Source organism: Lepidochelys kempii, chromosome 2 (genome assembly GCF_965140285.1).
Source record: "Lepidochelys kempii isolate rLepKem1 chromosome 2, rLepKem1.hap1, whole genome shotgun sequence".
Taxonomy (NCBI): Eukaryota; Metazoa; Chordata; order Testudines; family Cheloniidae; genus Lepidochelys; species Lepidochelys kempii.
In genome coordinates, this window is record NC_136381.1 from 243,492,655 (window position 1) to 243,513,777 (window position 21,123).

Genomic DNA, 21,123 nt, shown 5'->3' on the forward strand with positions numbered 1-21,123 from the left:
TTTATGAAGATATTGAACAAAACCGGCCCCAGGACCGACCCCTGGGGCACTCCACTTGACACCGGCTGCCAACTAGACATGGAGCCATTGATCACTATCCATTGAGCCCGACAATCTAGCCAACTTTCTACCCACCTTATAGTGCATTCATCCAGCCCATACTTCTTTAACTTGCTGACAAGAATACTGTGGGAGACAGTGTCAAAAGCTTTGTTAAAGTCAATACAGAAGTCTGTTAATACAGAACTTTGAGTAATTTATTTAAACTACAATACAGAAATGTATTTCACACACCCATCAGAAGCAGTGTAAAGGCTCAGGGGAGTCGGGGGTAGTGGAGGAGCTGAGGAAGAGGGAAGTAATTGCTGGGAAGGAGCCTGAGGAATGAACCTGAAGAGTTGTTGGGTGTGGGTGGGAGAAGTATGAAACTTTTTTTTTTTTTTTGTGGGGAGGGATTGTTAGGGAATTGGGGAGCCTCCACCATGCAGACCCTGGCTGAAACCTAGTCTCTCCCATTCAGTCAAGCATGTGCCTCTGCACCCCCATTCAGCGAGCCAGATGTGCACATATACCCATGTGGCCCTGCTTCTCCACTCTCCATTCAGCCCCTGGTTCAATGTTGTCAGCCTACTAGCTCATGTGCCCCAACTCCAGTCTATCCCTCCCACTAGTCCTTCTGAACCCCAGTCTGTGTGACACCCCAGCAGCTCCATGTGCCCCTCTCTGCCCATTTCCCGCATATCCCATACCTTCTCAACTGGCCCGGCGGGCAGCATATTATGAGGAAGGCAGCCTCTGCCACCTGTCTCTCCTCAGCTGGCTGCTCCGGCCCATGAACCCACTGCCCCCTTTTCTGGTGCCACATCATCCCCTGGTCGTGAAAGGTGTAGTTGCAGTGTGACCCTTCTCATAGCTGCAGGGGGAGAGGGGGAAGGGTGAAATCTTTGGGAGATATTAATTGTGTGTTTGATCAATGGCACCAAATTCCCCCAGGAGCATATAACATACTTTGTTTTGACTATCTTTGGCAGAAGATAAGTCTAGGAATTTGTAGTGTTGGAATGAGAAAGAATGGAATAAGTGGGGAAAGAGAAATATTTTGGCCAAGTTGAATCTCAGAGTGTCTCTCTGGAAAAACACAGCTCTGACTTAATACTAAGCAGCATTTTACATACATTCACAGCATTAGCTAAGCTATAATACACTGATCTGTGTTCTTGTTTGTTTTATTTTAAAGATTTCTTTAGAGAGACTCGGGGCTGGTCTACAATACCACTTAAGTTGATGTAACTTACGTCACTCAGAGGTGTGAAAAAGACCTCCCCACCCCGCCCCGAGTGACTCAAGTTTCGTTGACTTAAGTGCTGTCCACACTGGCCTCATGTCGGCAGAACGTGCATTCCCACGGACATAGCTTCTGCCTCTCGCGGACGTAGTGTAATTTTGCTGATGGGAGAGCACTTTCCCACTGGCATAGCGTGTCTTTACCAGAGGTGCTAAAATGGCACAGCAGCATTGACGCAGCTGTGCTGATGTAGCACAGTAGTGTAGACTTGCCTGCAGACAAGGATAGAAAAGGTTAAATACTTTCTAAAAATCAAACTAATTATTTCTCTGGAGATGGTATAGTTTGAAAAAGTTTATGGAGTATTGCTAGTCATTAAGCACCTGCATTCAAATGTTGGTTTTTTTTGTATTCACTCCCGGAATTAAATTCTAGGGGTAGAATTCATCAACCTGCAATCAGCCTCTGAACCGCTAGACAGCTCTTGTAAAGAGTGGCTTCCAGTATTCAGTTTCACCAGTGCTGTGAATAATTAATGTGGGTATTAAAAATACACACCGATCACTTCCCCCCGTGAATCTACAACATCGTAGCCTGTTTGCAGACTTATGGAGATGTTGTCATAACCTCAGAATCTTGGCTTCCTTGTGGAATGAACATCTTGGGTTTGGGTTATCAGATTGCTAGGTGCTCAGATTCTGTGGGAAGGGGAGCCATACAAATACCTAGATTAGTATTTTTAATAATGTATCAATCAGAATTTATTTTCCTAAGCCATTTTTGCCATTGTTACAGTAACATTCAAATTGAATTGTTTCTTCAAAGTGAATAGGAAAAGCACGAAATAAAACGTGTCTGAAAACTATAAATAGGTATATGGGGAAAAGGATTGTCTTTATTAGTAGAAAATTGCAGTGGCTAAAATGGATTTGTCTGGATAATTGGCAGATTAATTTCTATATAAAACTAATTTAAAGGAATGCTGTGAAGTTGTCACCATGAGGAGTCCAATGAGAACAGTCATTCTTGGCAGATGAAAGAAAGAGAAATGAAGAGATCTGAGGCCATGTATTAAACTTTTTTTTGAACTTTTGAAAATTTGCATAATAAATCTGCTTGCTTTCTCTATTGGCTGGATGGCAATGGTTTTCTACTCTCATATGAAAATGTGTATTTCTGTCTATTTGCGTAGTGTGTCAGTTCGATGATGATATTTTCATGCTATCTCTTTATGTGGATTGTAGAGTGACTCTGAAATGATGTGCATGCTTGGGCAGACAAAGCAATTGGTGAGCATCTTGGTAGCCATAATAGTGGTATGACACTTTTCCCTTGTAGCTAACACTTGATTATTTCTGTCCTCTTCAAAGGCTTGGAAAGCTGAGTATTGTGTGTTGCTATGCTAATCTATTAGATGCAGCCTTCTCAAGATCATCGGTTTTATTGCACCAAAGCGTATGCTGTTCTTGGTGTTGTCCTTGTAGTGCTTTCCAGGGCGGCCTTGATTCTGGTGTCTTTGTGACAATTCTCCACAGAAAATTTTTCTGGGGAGTCGATGTTCAGGCATCCTAATGATGTGTCCAACCCAGCGTAGTTGGCCTTTTATCAGCATGGCCTTGATGCTTGTGGCATTTGACTTTTGGAGGACCTCCGGGTTGGTAATTTTGTCCAGTGGATCCCCATAATGGTACGCAGAATCTGCATGTGGAAGGCCTCTAGCTGTTTGTTATGCCATTTGTATGGTGTTCAGGTCTCTCAGAAGTAGAGGAGAGATGAGAGCACAAAAGCATTGTAAATTTTTTTATTTTTGTTGAGAGGCTTATGTTGTGGGATTTCAGGACTTTGATATGTAGCTTTCTTAGTGACCAGGAAGCTTCCTGTATCGTGTTTTTGATCACTTTGTTAAGAGATCCATCATGGGAGATGTAACTACTGAGAGAGGTAAACCTGCCAGCTTGCTTTTGTTGAGTTCCACTAATGGAGATGCTCGGGGGGATATGGCCTGGAGCGGTGAAGATGACTGATGCAACACCACAGTTTTCTCCAGGCCGATTGTGAGGCCAAGCTATTCGGATGCTTAGCGAAATGATCTGCGATGCACTGGAGATCTCTCTCTGTGTGCGCTAGGAGGGCACAATCCTCCGCAAAGAGTGCTTTTCTCAGTAGTAGTTCTGTTACTTTTATTTTGGCTTTAAGCCTTATGAGACTGAAGACTGAGCTGTCATGTCTGTATCTGATGTATATGCCTCTGTGGAGCCTATTTGTAGCATGGTTGAGAACTTGGGTGAAGAAGAGGTTGAACAGTGCAGGGGCAAGGATACAGCCTTGTTTGACTCCATTTGAAATGGGAAGGAGTCAGTGAGATGGTCATGAAAAAGTACCTGACCTTGCATTCCCTCATGGAATAAATGAATGATCTTTACCAAGTTTGCTGAAGATCAATAGTCCTTCTCTATTGACTGTATCAAATGCTGTTGTCAGATCAATGAAGACGCTAAACAGATCCAGGTTTTGTTCAATACATTTTTCTTGTATTTACCTGACACTGAAAATCATGTCTATGATGTTACAACCAGTTCTGAATCCACACTGAGCCTCGGGTAGATTGGCTTCTGAGATGGATGAAATCCGTTGGTTCAGGAAGAGACAAGCCAAGATGTTTTCCAGCGACAGATAGGAGAGATATCCCACGGTTATTATCACAGACGCTTTTGCTGCCTTTATTTTTAAATAAAGGAATAATTATAGCATCTTTGAAGTCTTGTGGCATTTCTTCATTCTCCCAGATGTCAGTAAGGATCTTCCGGAATGTTGTTGCCACCTTTGGACCAGCAGATTTATATATTTCTGCTGGTATTCCATCTCTGCCTGAGGACTTCGCTGAGCTGCTTATACTGATTGCCTTTTCTGTTGATTCAAGTGAGGGTAGTGAGTCAAGGTGGTGCTCAATAGGCTTTTAAGGTATCTTGTTAATAACACTTGTTTCAATTGAGGATGGTCTGTTAAGTAGCTGACTGGAGTATTCAACCCATCTCTGTTTCATGCCATGTTTTTCTTCGACTGTCTTCCTGTCAGCCATCATGAGTGAACCTGTGTCCACAAACCCAAAGGTGGGATAAGACCTATCTTTGATCTCAACAAGTTTATCAGATATTTGAGATTCCATGTGGTCATCCCGGCAGCTGTTCTTCCCCTGACTAGTTTGTTGCCCTGGATCTTCAGGATGCTTATTTTCATGTGACAATTTGAGGTGTCTGAGGTTTGTCATTGCAGGTCAGCACTATCAATACATTGTGCTTTCTGTCGCTTGTCTGTGGCTCCCAGTATTTTTACCAAGTGCGTGACCATGGCAACAGCATACCTCAGTTAGAGGGGAATTCATGTCTAGCAACTGGTTAGTGAGGCAAATGCAGAGAAGTCCTCCTCTAATGTCCAGTTCACACTACATCTCTTTGTGTCTATTCTGTGCCTCATCCTAAACAAGGGAAACTCAATATTGGTACCTACTCAAAGAATTGAGTTAATTGGCACTCTTCTAGATTCTATGAGTGCAAAAGCTTTTCTGCCAAACGAACAATTCTGAACAATTCGCTGCTTATGTCTGGCATTGCAGTCTGAACCTTCAACCATGGTCCATGTATGCCCCAGTTTGTTAGGCCATATGGCTGCATGCATGTACAAAGTCCAGCGTGCAAAACTGAGCCTTAGTCATAAGCTGTAACTCGTTTGAAGATGGTTTGTTATCCCAGTTGTCATTCTTTGGAGAGGCTGGTCTGAGTGCCTCTGAGAATGCTAGACTCCTTACAGTGGTAGATGTTTAGTGCAGTGTGTGCCAGGGTGCTCCATTTTCCCTGTTCCCTACTAACCAGGACTACAGCCACCTATGCCTCCTCTACAGGCTGGGCAGTTCATCTAGAGACATTGACAATTAAGGGGCTATGGTCAGAACAGGAAACTTCCCTGCATATCAACATCCTTGATCTGCGAGCTATTTAAAGTGCCTACCAAGCCTTTCAGAATCACAACAGGGACTTGGCGGTTTACATAATCACCGACAATACCACCACAATGTACTGTGAAGAACCAGTGAGAAGATTGCTCTAGCCAGCTTTGTCAGGAGGCAACGAAACTTTGTCTGTTCTGCATCGAGGAGAGCATTATTGCAACTGCCTGTGTGGAATGAATGAAGGGTAAGGCAGTCTTTACACAAATGGTTTCCAGGTAAATAATGTGCTGTATTACAACCGCTTATGATATAGCTCAGACTGTGCCTCCATGGAGATTGCAGGGCCCGTTTGACAAGAGCTCAAGTGACATTGATTAGCATTCCTCAGTGATGTTTCAATTTTGGACATTGTAGGACTGGCACTTGGTCCTCTTTATATGCTTTTGCCAAGTGCTGTGCTATCATGACTGCTTTGAGATCAGATGCAGACGTTGGGAAGTCAGTCCTGCAGTCATTGTTTAAATAGATCCTGAGACGCACCTCCCACGTGTACAGCTTGTAAGTCACTTAAGTGTAATACACATCTGCAGCCACTCGAACAAGAAAATGGTTGCTTACCTGTTTGGTAACTGTTCTTTGCGATGTCGGTGCAGATGGGTATTCCACGACCCACCCTCCGTCCTCTCTGCATTGGAGTCTCTCCTCTTGTTGTTCTGTGCAAAGAAACTGAGTGGGACCGGGGCACCACCAATCTTATAGAGCCAGGGAAGGGGGTTAGGGCCACAGTGCTAGAGCACTCCCTATACAAGTACTAGTAGGCAAACTTCTCCAGTTTCGATGCACTGGGCATGCACATACCTATGTGGAATTCATGTCTGCACCCATATCATGAGGTAACTAACCTGTTTTTTATCCATTGGCGGTTGGATTGAGACCATTAAAATAACTTCACAGAGGGTTTGTCTATGCTACAATCTAAACTCATGGCTAATAGAACTTGAATTGGCAGCCCCTGGGTTTGTTAACCTAGGGCTTGTGTCTCCACTCATTTGTAACCTTGGATTAGGAATTGTTGAACCCTTGGTCCCAGCCTAGGGCTTCAGTGTCTACACTGCATGAGGGCCTGAGTCCAAACACCCACATACCAGACTTCCCAAAATGTGGCTACTCTAGCCCGTTGTTTGTGCTGCAGGGTGGGAAAACGTCACTGTCGGCCACTTGACTGTTCAGAGGACAAAGAAAGTTGGTTCGTGTGATTGTGGAATACTTCTGGTGACTCCCAAAGCTGCATCTACACTGCAAAGCAGTAGGGCTTGAACCTGGGTCCCAGTTTGACCTCAGATCTTCCACCCCTCTGGTTCTGGATCCCTGGGTTAGCGCAATTTGTGTATAGATGGAAGTGAGGTTAGGCTTGAGCCTAAGTTTGAACCCTGGGCTTACTTTTCAGAGTAGACCTACCCAGAAGGGGCCAGAACCTCAGCTAATATAAATTAGTACAGATCCATTAACTTGAATGAAGCTGTGCTCATTTACCCCAGATGAAAATCTGGTTCAAGATTTTTTTTTTTATTTAAATAATTTAAATCTCTCTTCTGCCCTTTATCTGGTAGTCCATTTTGTAATATATAGAATGTAAGGGCTCACTTGTAATCTCAGATACATTGATATGCCTTTGAGATGTATGCAGCTGTGCTTTTGAATACATAAGCAGTAGGAGATTTTTCAGGCAAGACTGCAGTTCCCTCCCACGTATCTGGAGATTACATAATCAGATCTTGTGCGTGTTTCATGCAACTGGAAAATAGGGACAAATTAGAAACAGCAAAGTGAAATTAACACTTCTAGTTATTTAAAGTAAAGCTGGGAGCTGCCAGAGGGTTGCAGTATTATTATCGGGGAGACAGTGAAGATGAGGGATTCTTTTGGTGGAGAACAGTGATTCCAGATTGGATTCAGACTATGGTCCAGGTGGATGAGGACAAAGGTGATTTTAAGTCCTTTGTTCTTCTACAATCCTGTGGTAAACCAGAGTACAGTCTGGTCTCCAGCATAAATTAGAACAGTACTGTGTCCTCCTTGCCAAACTTGGTAAAATGCTATTTATTTGCTTCCATGTGTTGAGAGAAGGATAATGCATCAGCTGGGGGGAAAGAGGAAATAGTTAACTATGTTTTTTGAACAGGAGGACCTCCTGAGCTTTTTCATTTTAAAAGGTGACTTATTACTAGGGAAGGTTGAATAGCTAAATAAAAAAAAATGTCCTAGTATTATTCAAGTAATTTCATTAGAATTTGTCAAATATGTTCACCAAATAGAATCTCACTAGCTGTGGAGGTATCAGAGAGTACCAAAAAAGTGTTAATTGAATAAATTATTTGTCAAATAGCAGTAAAAACTGTTGAATAGTCTGTTTACTTGAATATTATTTGATCAGCTGTACCTAGCTCATCTTTGCTTTTGCTATACCTTATTGCCTTCTCTGGCTTTGCTCCACTTTTTTTTTTCTTTTCTTTTTTCTATGATAGATCATGCTGTATCTTTTCTTGAGTTGTCTTAAGTGTCTTTTTCTTTTTCTTCTCTCACTCACTCTTCCCCATCTTCTCTCACTCTCTTTTTCCCTATATTTTGTCCACTACTGCCTCTCCTGTATTTTGTCTTTTCATTTATCTCCCTCCACAATCTGAGTTTTACATTTCTCTTCTCTAATTTACCCCATTAGTCTCTCCATCCCTTTCTTATGCCCATCCACATACTCAGAAACTGCAGGACACTACAAAAAATATAGGCCCTGCTCTCCAGAAGCAATGCCCCGTCCAGCTTATGCTCCACCATACAAGTGAGATCATGAGATAGAAAATATTGCAAAAAATCATGGATGGTTTCCAAATCTGTGTATTATTTTTTTAAATCAAAATTTTCCATTGTTCTGACGCTTTTTACAAAACTTTTTTTCAAAATAGCAGCACTTGTAGTCATCTTACAAAAGAGGCATGTATACTTTTAAAGATAGTATTGGCTTGTGTCCAAATGTGTGTTAGTAGGTGGAAGAGTTGAATGTCTGACTTACTTACCCATCTTTAATCTCAGAGTGGACAGGAGAGATATGTGTTACTAAATGGAAAGTGAGTGTTATTCGGGCCAGAAAAATTGGAACACTTTAAATGCCAAATGTCTTTAATGTGAGGCCACCTTGTCATTGCCGTCAATGGGCAAATGACTGGATTGTATATTTTGGTTTGGACTCTTTCTATATCACCTCAGATCTAGCTGTGTTTTGGGTGCTGTGGTTGAAACACAAGATGTCAACAACCCTTTTCCCCCTTCCTTCCCAGAATTGCCAGTTGTCAGGTCAAATGCATGTCAAGTCAATGTTCTAAGGCTGAAAGTCTGTACAGTGCAATAAAACTGTTCTTGGAAAGTTGACACTTCTAGGCCTATGGAGGAGAGTGATTTAGCGTAAAACTACTTAGCCATGTCACCTCCCACTCGCTCAAGAAGGTCCCAGTAGTTCCTTCCAAAGGGGAGCAGTGGGGTCAAAAACTTAACTGGTTTCAAGATTGAGCTTTGTAAGTTCATGCAGTGGATGGTATGATGGGACTGCCTGTGGTGATATGTGGCCCATTGGTGACTGCCAGTAGCAAAAATCCCTAACGGCTGGAGACAGGACACTAGATGGGGAGGGCTCTGAGTTACTACAGAGAATTCTTTCCCAGTTATCTGTCTGGTGGGTCTTGTCCACATACTAAGGGTCTAACTGATTGCCATATTTGGGGTTGGGAAGGAATTTCCCCCCAGATCAGATTGGCAGAGACCCTGGTGGTTTTTAACCTTCCTCTGCAGCCTGGGGCATGAATCACTTGCAGGTTTAATCTAATGTAAATGGTGAATTCTTTGTAACTTGAAGTCTTTAAACCATGATTTGAGGACTTCAGTAACTTAGCCAAAGGATAGGGTCTATTTCAGTGATGGGTGTGGTGAATATGCAGTTCAGACTAGAGGATCACAGTGGTCCCTTCTGACCCCGTGAATAAAGGAGTCCTCCTGCTTTGTGCTTGATTAGACCAGGTATTCCAGTGACCCTGGAAGGGAGTAGAGCTGTCAGTATCTAGGATTGTAATCATTGGCTCTCCTACTCTGCCTTATGAGTGTTGGTTTTGGGATCACAACTTACTGGGGTTTTGAGAAGTTGATTTGAAGTTCAGCTAACTACCTGGCACCCATTGTCGATAATGGGATACATGCTAGGAACGCCTGAATCCCCACATCATGGAACAAAACTTACAAGTTTTTGTGCGTAAATGCATGAAGTTGCAGTTACTCCATTTAAGAAGATTGAAAGCACCAATACATGTCCAGTAGTGTGTACACTGGAACACTCCAGTGGACTTTCTTGTGCTAATTAACTGCCAGTCCTGATTTAAAGGAAAAAGTCTGAGAAGACCTAAAATGATAACGTTCTGTCTTGAATAAAAGTGTGTTACTGCATTTTATCTTTATGGGGCAATTTCTGTATTTAAAGGTGCTCAGACAGGAGAATTTCACATCCATTTAGTACCTGGTTAAACATCACTTGACCCGTTGATGCTTGCTAAACGCATTCCTATTAGGTGGAAGCACTGCTGTGACTCTGGCTGCTGTTCACTGTCGTTAGAGTAAATTGGTTCTCTTGGAGGAGAGTGGATGAAGCAGCCATTCTGATTAAGTGGGTACTATATTATAAATTCTCTTTTTCAGTGTAATTTCTGTAACTTTTATTGGACTCTCTCCTATAGGTAGAGCAATGGAAACATAACAAAATAAGAGAACACATCAACATCTATCATCAATGAACCTCATATATTTTCTGTTAATAATTAGGCTGTTAGCATATGAGTATTTCTGGTTTTGGTTAGCGATTTATATCTTTGATCTTGCCCAAACTTGCACTTTTTAGATACTTAATTTTCTACTGTCAGGGGCAGGCAGTTTTCCAGAAGCAGGTAATTTTAACCAGTGTGTTGTCTAACTACCATTTCTCTGTTGTTACTATCAACATTGGATCATTGCATCATTGGAGAAGTACAGGTCTGAATTTGCTTGCATAGATATATTCTTAGTGAATATTTTCTTTGTGATCATCTTTATAAATAATATAAAAGCATTTAAGCATCGATATTGAAAGAAAAATAGCTGAAGGAAATTGAACTCCACATTGCGTGAAAAATATAGAGGTAAAATAACCTCTCTTCTCCTACTCTATTCCCCTGTTTATGCATCCGAGGATCACGTTAACCCTTGTGGTCACAGTGTTGCACTGGGAGCTCAAAATTCAACTGATTATCCACCTCGACCCCCAAATCTTTTTCAGAGTCACTGCTTCCCAGGATAGAGTTCCCCATTCTGGAAGGAGAGTGATCACTTTAGATAAGCTATTACCAGCAGGAGAGTGTGGTGGGGGGAGAGAAAACCTTTTGAAGTGATAAACACCCATTTTTTCATGGTCTGTGTGTATAAAAACATCCTCACTGCATTTTCCACTTTTATGCATCCGATGAAGTGAGCTGTAGCTCACGAAAGCTTATGCTCAAATAAATTGGTTAGTCTCTAAGGTGCCACAAGTACTCCTTCTCTTTTTGCGAGTACAGACTAACACGGCTGCTATTCTGAAACCTGTCATTCTGGAAGTATGGCCTACATTCTTTGTTCCCAGATATATACATTTACATTTAGCCATATTAAAATGAATAGTTTGCTTGCGCCCAGCTTATCAGCTGATCCAGATTGCTCTGTATCAGTGACCCATCTTCTTTATTATTTACCACACTCCCATTTTTTATGTTATCTGCAAACTTTATCAGCGATTTGTTTTTTCCTAGGTCATTAATCAAAATGTTAGGTAGCACCAGGTCCACAGGGGGACCTCACCAGAAACATACCTGCTTGATGATGATTCCCTATTTATAATTACATTTTGAGACCTTTCAGTTAGCCATCTTTTAATCCATTAATGTGTGCCATATTAATTTCCTATCTTTATAGTTTTTAATCAAAATGTTATGCAGTACTGAGTCAAAGTATATTATATCAACACTTTTACCTTTATCAACCAAACTAGTAATCTCATTACAAAAACATAGCAAGTTAATTTGACAGGATTTATTTTCCATAAACCCATATAGATTGGCATTATTTATATCACTCTTCTCTCATTCTTAATTAAACAAGCCCTGAATCAGCTGTTCCATTATCTTGCCAGGAATTAATTTCAGACTGATATGCCTATAATTCCTTGTTCATCCTGTTTACACTTTTAAAATATTGGTACAACCTTAGCTTTCCTCCAATCTTTTGGAACTTCTCCAGTGTTCCAAACATATTAAAAATCGGCAATAATGGTCTAGTGTGCTTCTCAGCTGGCTCTTTTAAAACTCTTGGATGCAAGATCTGTTTTAAAAATGTCTAACATTAGTAGTTGCTGTTTACTCCTCCTGAGATACTTGTGAAATAGAAAGTGTGTTATATGATATGACTCTCTCATTTTTCCCCAAAATACACAATAGAAATATATATTGAACACTTCTGCCTTTTCTGTATTATTTAAAATTCTACCATTTCCATACAGTAATGGGTCAAAACCATTGTTAAGATTCTTTTACTTCCTAATACACTTCTTCTTGTCCTGCTGGCCATAGATTTCTCCTCATATTACTTTGCTTCCTTTATCAGTTTTCTGCAATTCCTAACTTCTGATTTATATTCATTACTAACAACTTCTCCTTTCTTCAGTTTGTTATATATTATTTTTTATAGCTGCTTTCACTTCCCTTCTAAACCAGGTCATTTTTTAACCTGTATGTTTTCTTCTTTGATTATGGCTGTCTGGGTATCTAGTAAAGTGTTGTTAAACAATTCCCAAATATCATTCACAAATTTCTGATTAAATTGGTCCTCCCAGTTGATTTGGCTCATTGTATTCAGCATTGCAAAACTGGCCCTTTTAAAACACCAAGTATATATATCACTGGTCTGGACTTTATTCTGCTTACACATTATAAGTGTGATGAAGTCATAATCACTTGTAACGAAGTTACCATTAATTTTCAATTTTCTGATCAGTTCCTCTTTATCTGTCAAGACAAGGTTTAATGTAGAATTTTCCCATGTTGGACGCAACATTTTTTGAGTTTGGAAACTTTCATCTGTAATATTTAGAAATTCCAGGTACTGGCAGCATGAGACCTTCAGCATATGTCACCCACATTGACGTCCCCACTGATCACACTGCTTTTTTCCCCTACACATTAAAGATAGGTGCGTAAAGAAGTGGTCAGTCCTGTTCCTTAGTGATTTGGTGATCTGTGGCAGACACCAACTAATACCTCATCTTGTGCTTTTTATCTAGTAAGACACTGATCCATAAGCATTCAAGATATTTTTCTTCTAAGTTATAAGTGACTCAGAAATAGGTAATGCCAATTTTGACAGAGTGCAACTTCCTCTGTCCTTTTGCTCACTCGATCGTTCCTAAATAGATTAGGACCATTGATTTTTAACATTCTAATTGTGGGAATCATTCCACCTGGTTTCACTAATACCAACTAGATCAAATTTATGCTTAAAAATAAGCATAAGGGTCATTGGTGATGATTGTTAAAATGTTTTTCTAAAAATATTATAGTACAAGATGGTTTGTCACTAATTTTGCCTACAACCAATTTGCAGTATACACCGGCATAGTCTCTAAATATACTCTCTGGTTCAGCAGCCCATGGTATGGATGTGAGAACATGTAGCTACCCATAATAATTTATGAATACTGTATTTTGACTGTTGGTGTGGTGGTTATTATATGCCTATTAATTCACTAGCAGGTTTTTCAGGAAATGCACCCAAGAAAGGGGAGATGAATCCTGATATTCCCCTCTCTGCAAACACTTGAGGAACAATGCAAAGCAATTCACTTTGATGCCTTTACTCAGTCCCCAGCTGGGCCTGGAGACAAGTTTTACCCAAAAGTGACTCAGTCCCTGTGAGAGCTGGGAGAATCAAAAGCTTCAGGAGGGTTTAATTAGACACATGCCTTTGAGGAAGGACACAGCTGGATAAAGTGGAGAAAATGACCTTCAGATGTTAGGGGGTTTTGAGGAAACTTATTGTGCATAGAATCATAGGATCATAGAATATCAGGGTTGGAAGGGACCCCAGAAGGTCATCTAGTCCAACCCCCTGCTCGAAGCAGGACCAATTCCCAGTTAAATCATCCCAGCCAGGGCTTTGTCAAGCCTGACCTTAAAAACTCCTAAGGAAGGAGATTCTACCACCTCCCTAGGTAACGCATTCCAGTGTTTCACCACCCTCTTAGTGAAAAAGTTTTTCCTAATATCCAATCTAAACCTCCCCCACTGCAACTTGAGACCATTACTCCTCGTTCTGTCATCTGCTACCATTGAGAACAGTCTAGAGCCATCCTCTTTGGAACCCCCTTTCAGGTAGTTGAAAGCAGCTATCAAATCCCCCCTCATTCTTCTCTTCTGCAGGCTAAACAATCCCAGCTCCCTCAGCCTCTCCTCATAACTCATGTGTTCCAGACCCCTAATCATTTTTGTTGCGATCATAGATCGCTAATGTTTTGGGATGGTCATACTTTAGGTTAGATAGAGGTGTGTAAGCTCTGTTTAAAAAACAACTCCTCTTTTTTCTCTTCTGCTTTGCTATTCTTACTGTTAAGATTAAACAATACTTGTTTTAAGAAGGCTGTTTTGGGTCACTGTATTCATCACTGGTCATGTGCTCCGACAGGAAATAACTGCAGGTACCCAAACCCAGTGGACCTGTTGGGAGTAATCCTGGGCAATTCGCAGGGTACTGTGCCAGGAACCAGGTCTAGGAGTGGGAGAATTGTGGGACTGCACTCTGGGAGAGATGCAGGCATGGGGTCTAACATGTGGGGGGGAGGCCAGAGAGGTGTCAGAGGTACAGCTCACCCTGATCTGTGACAGTGAAATATGCCATGTATTGCTGTGAAGAAATTTATCTGTAATCCTTTTCAAAGAAAAGACCACCTTCTGTCAGTTTCTAAACCTTCTTCCATTGAAGTAAGGAGCAAAACTTTTACAGTTGACTTCAGTGGGAGTAAGGTCAGGCCCACAGAGAGGTGCACATACTGTTCATATGCACAGCACCATTTGTCAGACTTCCTAGTACAAAATCTAAAGGAAATACGTTAGGTTTTTTTAGGACTGTCAAGTGATTAAAAAAATTAATCGCGATTAATCGTGCTGTTAAACAATAATAGAATACTATTTATACAAATATTTTTGGATGTTCTCCACATTTTCAAATATATTGATTTCAGTTACGATACAGAATACAAAGTGTACAGTTCTCCCTTTATATTTATTTTTTATTATAAATATTTGCATGGTAAAAATAAAAAATAGTATTTTTCAATTCACCTAATACAAGTACTGTAGTGCAATCTCTTTATCACAAAAGTTGAACTTACAAATGTAGAATTATGTACAAAAAAACCTGCATTCAAAAATAAAACAATGTAAAACTTTTTAGAGCCCACTCAGTCCTACTTCTTGTTCAGCCAAACAAGTTTGTTTACATTTGCAGGAGATAATGCTGCCTGCTTCTTCTTTATAATGTACCTGAAAGTGAGAACAGGTGTTCGCATGGCACTGTTGTAACCAGCATTGCAAGATATTTAAGTGCTAGATGTGCTCAAATAAATTTGTTAGTCTCTAAGGTGCCACAAATACTCCTTTTCTTTTTGCGGATACAGACTAACATGGCTGCAACTCTGAAACCTAAAGATTCATATGTTCCTTCATCTTCAACTGCCATTCCAGAGGATGTGTGCCCATGCTGATGATGGGTTCTGCTGGATAACAATCTAAAGCAGTGCAGACCAATGCATGTTTATTTTCATCATCTGAGTCAGACGCCATGAGCAGAAGGTTGATTTTCTTTTTTGGTAATTTGGGTTCTGTAGCTTTCGCATTGGAGTGTTGCTCTTTTAAGACTTCTGAAAGCATGCTCCGCATCCTGTCCCGATCAGATTTTGGAAGGCACTTCAGATTCTTAAATCTTGGGTCGAGTGCTGTAACTATCTTTAGAAATCTTACATTGGTACGTTCTTTGCATTTTGTTAAATCTTCAGTTAAAGCATTCTTAAAACGAACAACAAGCTGGGTCATCATCCGAGACTGCTATAACATGGAAATATATGGCAGAATGCGGGTAAAACACAGAGCAGGAGATATACAATTCTCCCCCAAGGAGTTCAGTCACAAATTTAATTTACGCATTATTTTTTTTAACAAGTGTCATCAGCATGGAAGCATGTACTCTGGAATGGTGGCCAAAGGATGAAGGGGCATGCGAATATTTAGCATATCTGGCGTGTAAATACCTTGCAATGCTGACTACAAAAGTGCCATGTGAACGTCTGTTCTCACTGTCAGGTGGCATTGTAAATAAAAAGCAGGCAGCATTATCTTCCGTAAATGTAAACGAACTTGTTTCTCTTAGCGATTGTCTGAACAAGAAGTAGGACTGAGTGGACTTGCAGGCTCTAAAGTTTTAAATTGTTGTGGTTTTGAGTGCAGTTGTGTAAGAAAAAAAATCTACATTTGTAAATTGCGCTTTCACGATAGATTAAACTACTTTACTTGTATGAGGTGAATTGAAAAGTACTATTTCTTTTGTTGTTTTTACAGTGCAAATATTTGTAATAAAAATAAAATAAAATAAAGTGCGTACAGTACACTTTGTATTTGTGTTGTAATTGAAATCAATATATTTGAAAATGTAGAAAAGCATCCAAAATATTTAATAAATTTCAATTGGTATTCTATTATTTAACAGTGCGATTAAATCTGCGATTAATTGCGATAAATTTTTTTGAGTTAATCGCGTGAGTTCATTGTGATTAATTGACAGCTCTAGGTTTTTTGGCCTTTCCAGTCATTGCACGTTGGAGCACTCTCACTGCCAAATTTGAGCTGTTATGAAAACAAGAAAAAATTATAAAAAATCCTTTCCACAAAATATCGATTTGTTTTTTTACCTCAATTAAATTCTGGATCCTTTTCATTTATGACTTAAATATTAATTGTATTATAAAAGCAAAGACTATTCGGTATCTATACTACATGAAATAGTATGGACAGGATCAGAAGAACAGTGCCATATCTGTTCTCTGGATTTGATTTTCCAGATCTCTGGGTCAGGAGCATAATCTTTCATGAAAACCTCTGTATTACAGGTTTCAGAGTAGCAGCCATGTTAGTCTGTATCCGCAAAAAGAAAAGGAGTACTTGTGACACCTTAGAGACTTAGATGCATCCGATGAAGTGAGCTGTAGCTCACGAAAGCTTATGCTCAAATAAATTTGTTAGTCTCTAAGGTGCCACACGTACTCCTTTTCTTTCTGTGTTACAGGCCGTTCTTTAATTTCAAAGCTTTAAGGCCGTTGCCTCCAGATTCTCACAGTTGTCTGAAAATATTAAATCACTAATTTATATTGCCTAGTTTATTGCTCTCAGCTAAATGAGAACATTTTCTCACTATATAGCAGACCACACTACCCTGCATGCACTAGTTAATCCATCCGAAGCGTGTTTGCTAGTTTCTTTCCAATTTCAAGGCACACTTATATCTTGATCAAGTGCTGAGTGGACCCAGCAGACAGAAATTTTGTAAGGAATTCTAGGCCTGAATTGACACTTAGTCTGATGTAAACCAGGAATAATGCTACTAAATGAGATTATACCTTTGAAAAATTCATGGGAGTGGATCTTAGCATTTAAACTACAGTTCCTCAAAAACCAGTTCTTGTTTTGAAATGTAGGTCACAGTGCATGTAAAGCCCTTCAGACTATTGTAAGTGGCATGTTCATTTAGTAATAAACAATAAATAGGACATGAGAAGTTTACAAATATTTTGAACCTTTATAATCAATATTTATATCAGAGCAGCATGTAGAATACTAGATTGTACAGATACTATTTTGGGAGATAAAGAATCAATGCGCAAGAAAACCACTGACAGCTGTCAGTTGTTTTTTTTTAAGTTTTGAACAGAACGTCTGCAACATTAATTCAGCCCTCTTGTGCATATGCATTATGATAGTCTTTAATTACAAGGTGTCACTCTGATTTTTTTTCCCCGTGACAGGACCCCTGTCTCATTCCGTACAGAGAGTGGACCTGCTCTGGGGATGAATTGTAGCAAAGGAGGACCCCGTCTCAATCACTGCAGAAGTTAGAAGGTGTGTAGCAAATGACGACAGGTTTCAGAGTAACAGCCATGTTAGTCTGTATTCGCAAAAAGAAAAGGAGTACTTGTGGCACCTTAGAGACTAGCCAATTTATTTGAGCATAGGCTTTCGTGAGCTACAGCTCACTTCATCGGATGCATACTGTGGAAACTGCAGAGGCAGTGAATTGCAGAAAGAGAAAAGATAGTCTCATGCTTAAGGCCGTGGCATGTTGCCGTGGATAATTGGATTCTATCACTGCCTCTGCCACAGAGTTCCTGTGTGATGCTAATCAAGTCACTTAACCCAAACTTGTGTCACTAATTGTGTGTTTTCCATTTTCTGGGTTCCTGACTTTCTGGGTGCCTAGGGTCTGTTTTTTCAGAAGAGCTGAGTTCTTGTCCTTGCAATTGAAGCCAATGGGCTCTGTGCTTTGAACATATAAAGTGCTGTATAATACTTAGTACTCTGAAAAATCAGGTCCTCAGTATTACCCAGAATTAATGGATACTTTTTGTCCCTAATCTCTGTACCTCAGTCCACACACCTCACAGGGGAGTTAAGAAAATAAATTAATGTTTGTGAAACACTCAGATACTATCGTGATGAGTGCCATATAAAAGATCCTGAGGAAATTAATAATTCTATCTATAGAGCAGGGTCTGAACAGTGTGCAGTAAGTAAAGCATGGAGGTCAGACATTGAACAGTAAAGAACTCAAAATATTGAATAGCTGCTCATTAAGTGAGCATCATCCAAACTGTGCACTGAATGAGGTAGGGGTCCTGTGCAAAAAAAAAATTGTTTGGTCATATAATTAAAGATTGTATCAAGTCTTATATATTAATAATGTATACACTTGGACTGAGGTTGAGATGGAAATAGGAGACAGACTTGTTGAAAGTCTCTGGGTAAAGATAAGGAGGTAAAAACCAAGGATGATGTCATGGTGGGGGGGTCTACTACAGACCACCTAACCAGGAAGAAGAGGTGGATGAGGCTTTTTTTAAACAACTAACAAAATCATCCAAAGCACAGGACTTGGTGGTGATGTGAGACTTCAGCTACCCAGACATCTGTTGGGAAAATAACACAGCAGGGCACAGATTATCCAACAAGTTCTTGGAATGTATTGGAAACAATTTTTTATTTCAGAAGGTGGAGACAGCTACTAGGGGGAGGCTGTTCTAGATTTGATTTTGACAAATAAGGAGGAACTGGTTGAGAATTTGAAAGTGGAAGGCAACTTGAGTGAAAGTGATCTTGAAATGTTCATGATTCTAAGGAATGGTAGGAAGGAGAACAGCACAATAAAGACAATGGATTTCAAGAAGGCAGACTTTAGCAAACTCAGGGAGCTAGTAGGTAAAATCCCATGGGAAGCAAGTGTAAGGGGAAAAACAATTGAAGACATTTGGCAGTTTTTCAAACAGACATTATTAAGGGCACAAGAGGAAATTATCTCACTGCGTAGGAAAGATAGGAAGTATGGCAAGAGACCGCCCTGGCTTAACCAGGAGATCTTCAATGATTTAAAACTCAAAAAAAAAAAAAAAAAAAAGTCCTACAAAAAGTGGAAACTTGATCAAATTACAAAGGATGAATATAAACAAATAACACAAGTATGTAGGGACAAAATTAAAAAGGCCAAGGCACAAAACAAGGTCAAACTGGGTAAGGACATAAAGGTTAACAAGAAAACATTCTACAAATACATTAGAAGCAAGAGGAAGACCAAGGACAGAGTAGGCCCATTACTCAATGAGGGGGGAAAGACAATAACAGAAAATGTGGAAATGGCAGAGGTGCTTACATGACTTTAGTTTCGGTTTTCACCAAGAAGGTTGGTGGCTATTGGACATCTAACATAGTGAATGCCAGTGAAAATGAGGTAGGATCAGAGCCTAAAATAGGAAAAGAACAAGTCAAAAATTACTTAGACAAGTTAGATATCTTCAAATCACCAGGGCCTGATGAAATGCATCCTAGAATACTCAAGGAGCTGACTGAGGAGATATCTGCACTATTAGCAATTATCTTTGAAAAGTTATGGAAGATGGGAGACATTCCTGAAGACTGGAAAAGGGCAAATATAGTGCCCATCTATAAAAACAACCCGGGGAATTACAGACACGGTAGCTTAACTTCTGTACCCGGAAAGATAATGGAGCAAATAATTAAGAAATCAATTTGCAGACACCTAGAAGATAATGAGGTGAAGAAGTAACAGTCAGCATGGATTTGTCAAGATCATATTGTGTCAAACCAAACTGATAGCTTTCTTTGACAGGGTAACAAGCCGTGTGGATGGGGGGAAGTGGTAGATATGGTATATCTTGACTGTAGTAAGGCTTTTGATACTGTCTTACATGACTTTCTCATAAATAAACTTGGGAAATACAGCCTAGATGGAACTACTATAAGGTGGGTGCATAACTAGTTGGAAAATCATTCCCAGAGAGTAGTTATCAGTGGTTCACAGTCAGGCTGGAAGGGCATAATGAGTTGGTTCCTGCAGGGATCGGTTCTGGATCTGGTTCTGTTCAATATCTTCATCAATGATTTAGATAATGGCATAGAGAGTACACTTACAAAGTTTGTGAACGATACCAAGCTGGGAGGGATTGCAAGTGCTTTCGAGGATAGGATTAAAATTCAAAATAAACTGGAGAAACAGTCTGAAGTAAATAGGATGAAATTCAAGACGGACAAATACAAAGTAATCCACTTAGGATGGAACAATCAGTTGCACACATACAAAATGGGAAATGACTGCCTAGGAAGGAGTACTGCGGAAAGGGATCTGGGGGTTATAATGGATCACAAGCTAAATATGAGTCAACAGTGTAACACTGTTGGAAAAAAAGCAAACATCATTCTGGGATGTATTAGCAGGAGTGTTGTAAGCAAGACACGAGAAGTAATTCTTCTTCTCTACTCTGTGCTGATTAGACCTCAACTGGAGTATTATGTCCAGTTCTGGGCATCACATTTCAGGAAAGGTGGAGAAATTGGAGAAAGTCCAGAGAAGAGCAACAAAAATGATGAAAGGTCTAGAAAACATGACCTATGAGGGAAGATTGAAACAATTGGGTTTGTTTAGTCTGGGGAAGAGAAGACTGAGAATACATAAAAGGTGGTTACAAGGAGGAGCATGCGGAGCAATCCTACAAAATTGTTGTTCTTAACCTCTGAGGACAGGACAAGAAGCCATGGGCTTACATTGCTGCAAGGATGGTTTAGGTCGGACATTAGGAAAAATGTTAAGCACTGGAATAAATTGCCTAGGGAGGTTGTGGAATCTCCCTCATTGGGGACTTTAAGAGCAGGTTGGACAAACACCTCTCAGGGATGATCTAGATCAGGGGTGGGCAAACTTCGGCCGAGGGCCACATCTGGGTGGGGAAATTGTATGCAGGGCCGGGGCAGGGGGTTGGGGTGCAGGAGAGGGGGCGGTGTGCAGGGATGGGCTCAGGGCAAGGGATTGGGGCAGAGGAGGGGTGCGGGGTGTATGAGGGGGCTTGGGGAAGGGGGTTGGGGTGCAGGAGGGGTGCAGAGTGCAGGAGGGGGCTCAGGGCAGGGGTGCAGGAGGGATACAGACTGGGAGGGAGCTCAGGGCAGAGGGTTGGGGTGCAGAAGGGGTG

At 40.5% G+C, this 21,123-nt stretch overlaps 1 protein-coding gene across 4 annotated transcripts in view; it reads left to right on the forward strand.

Annotated features, from left to right (window-relative positions):
• CCNY (cyclin Y) overlaps positions 1-21,123 on the forward strand; it is a 228,300-nt gene that overhangs the window by 112,772 nt on the left and 94,405 nt on the right. Inside the window, exon 2 of one of the 4 annotated variants that reach the window (XM_073334458.2) lies at positions 17,398-17,491. The exons of the other annotated variants lie outside the window; for them this stretch is intronic. The gene's annotated coding sequence lies outside the window, so the exon portion shown is untranslated. The remainder of the gene's footprint in view (positions 1-17,397; positions 17,492-21,123) is intronic. 4 annotated transcript variants of the gene reach the window in all.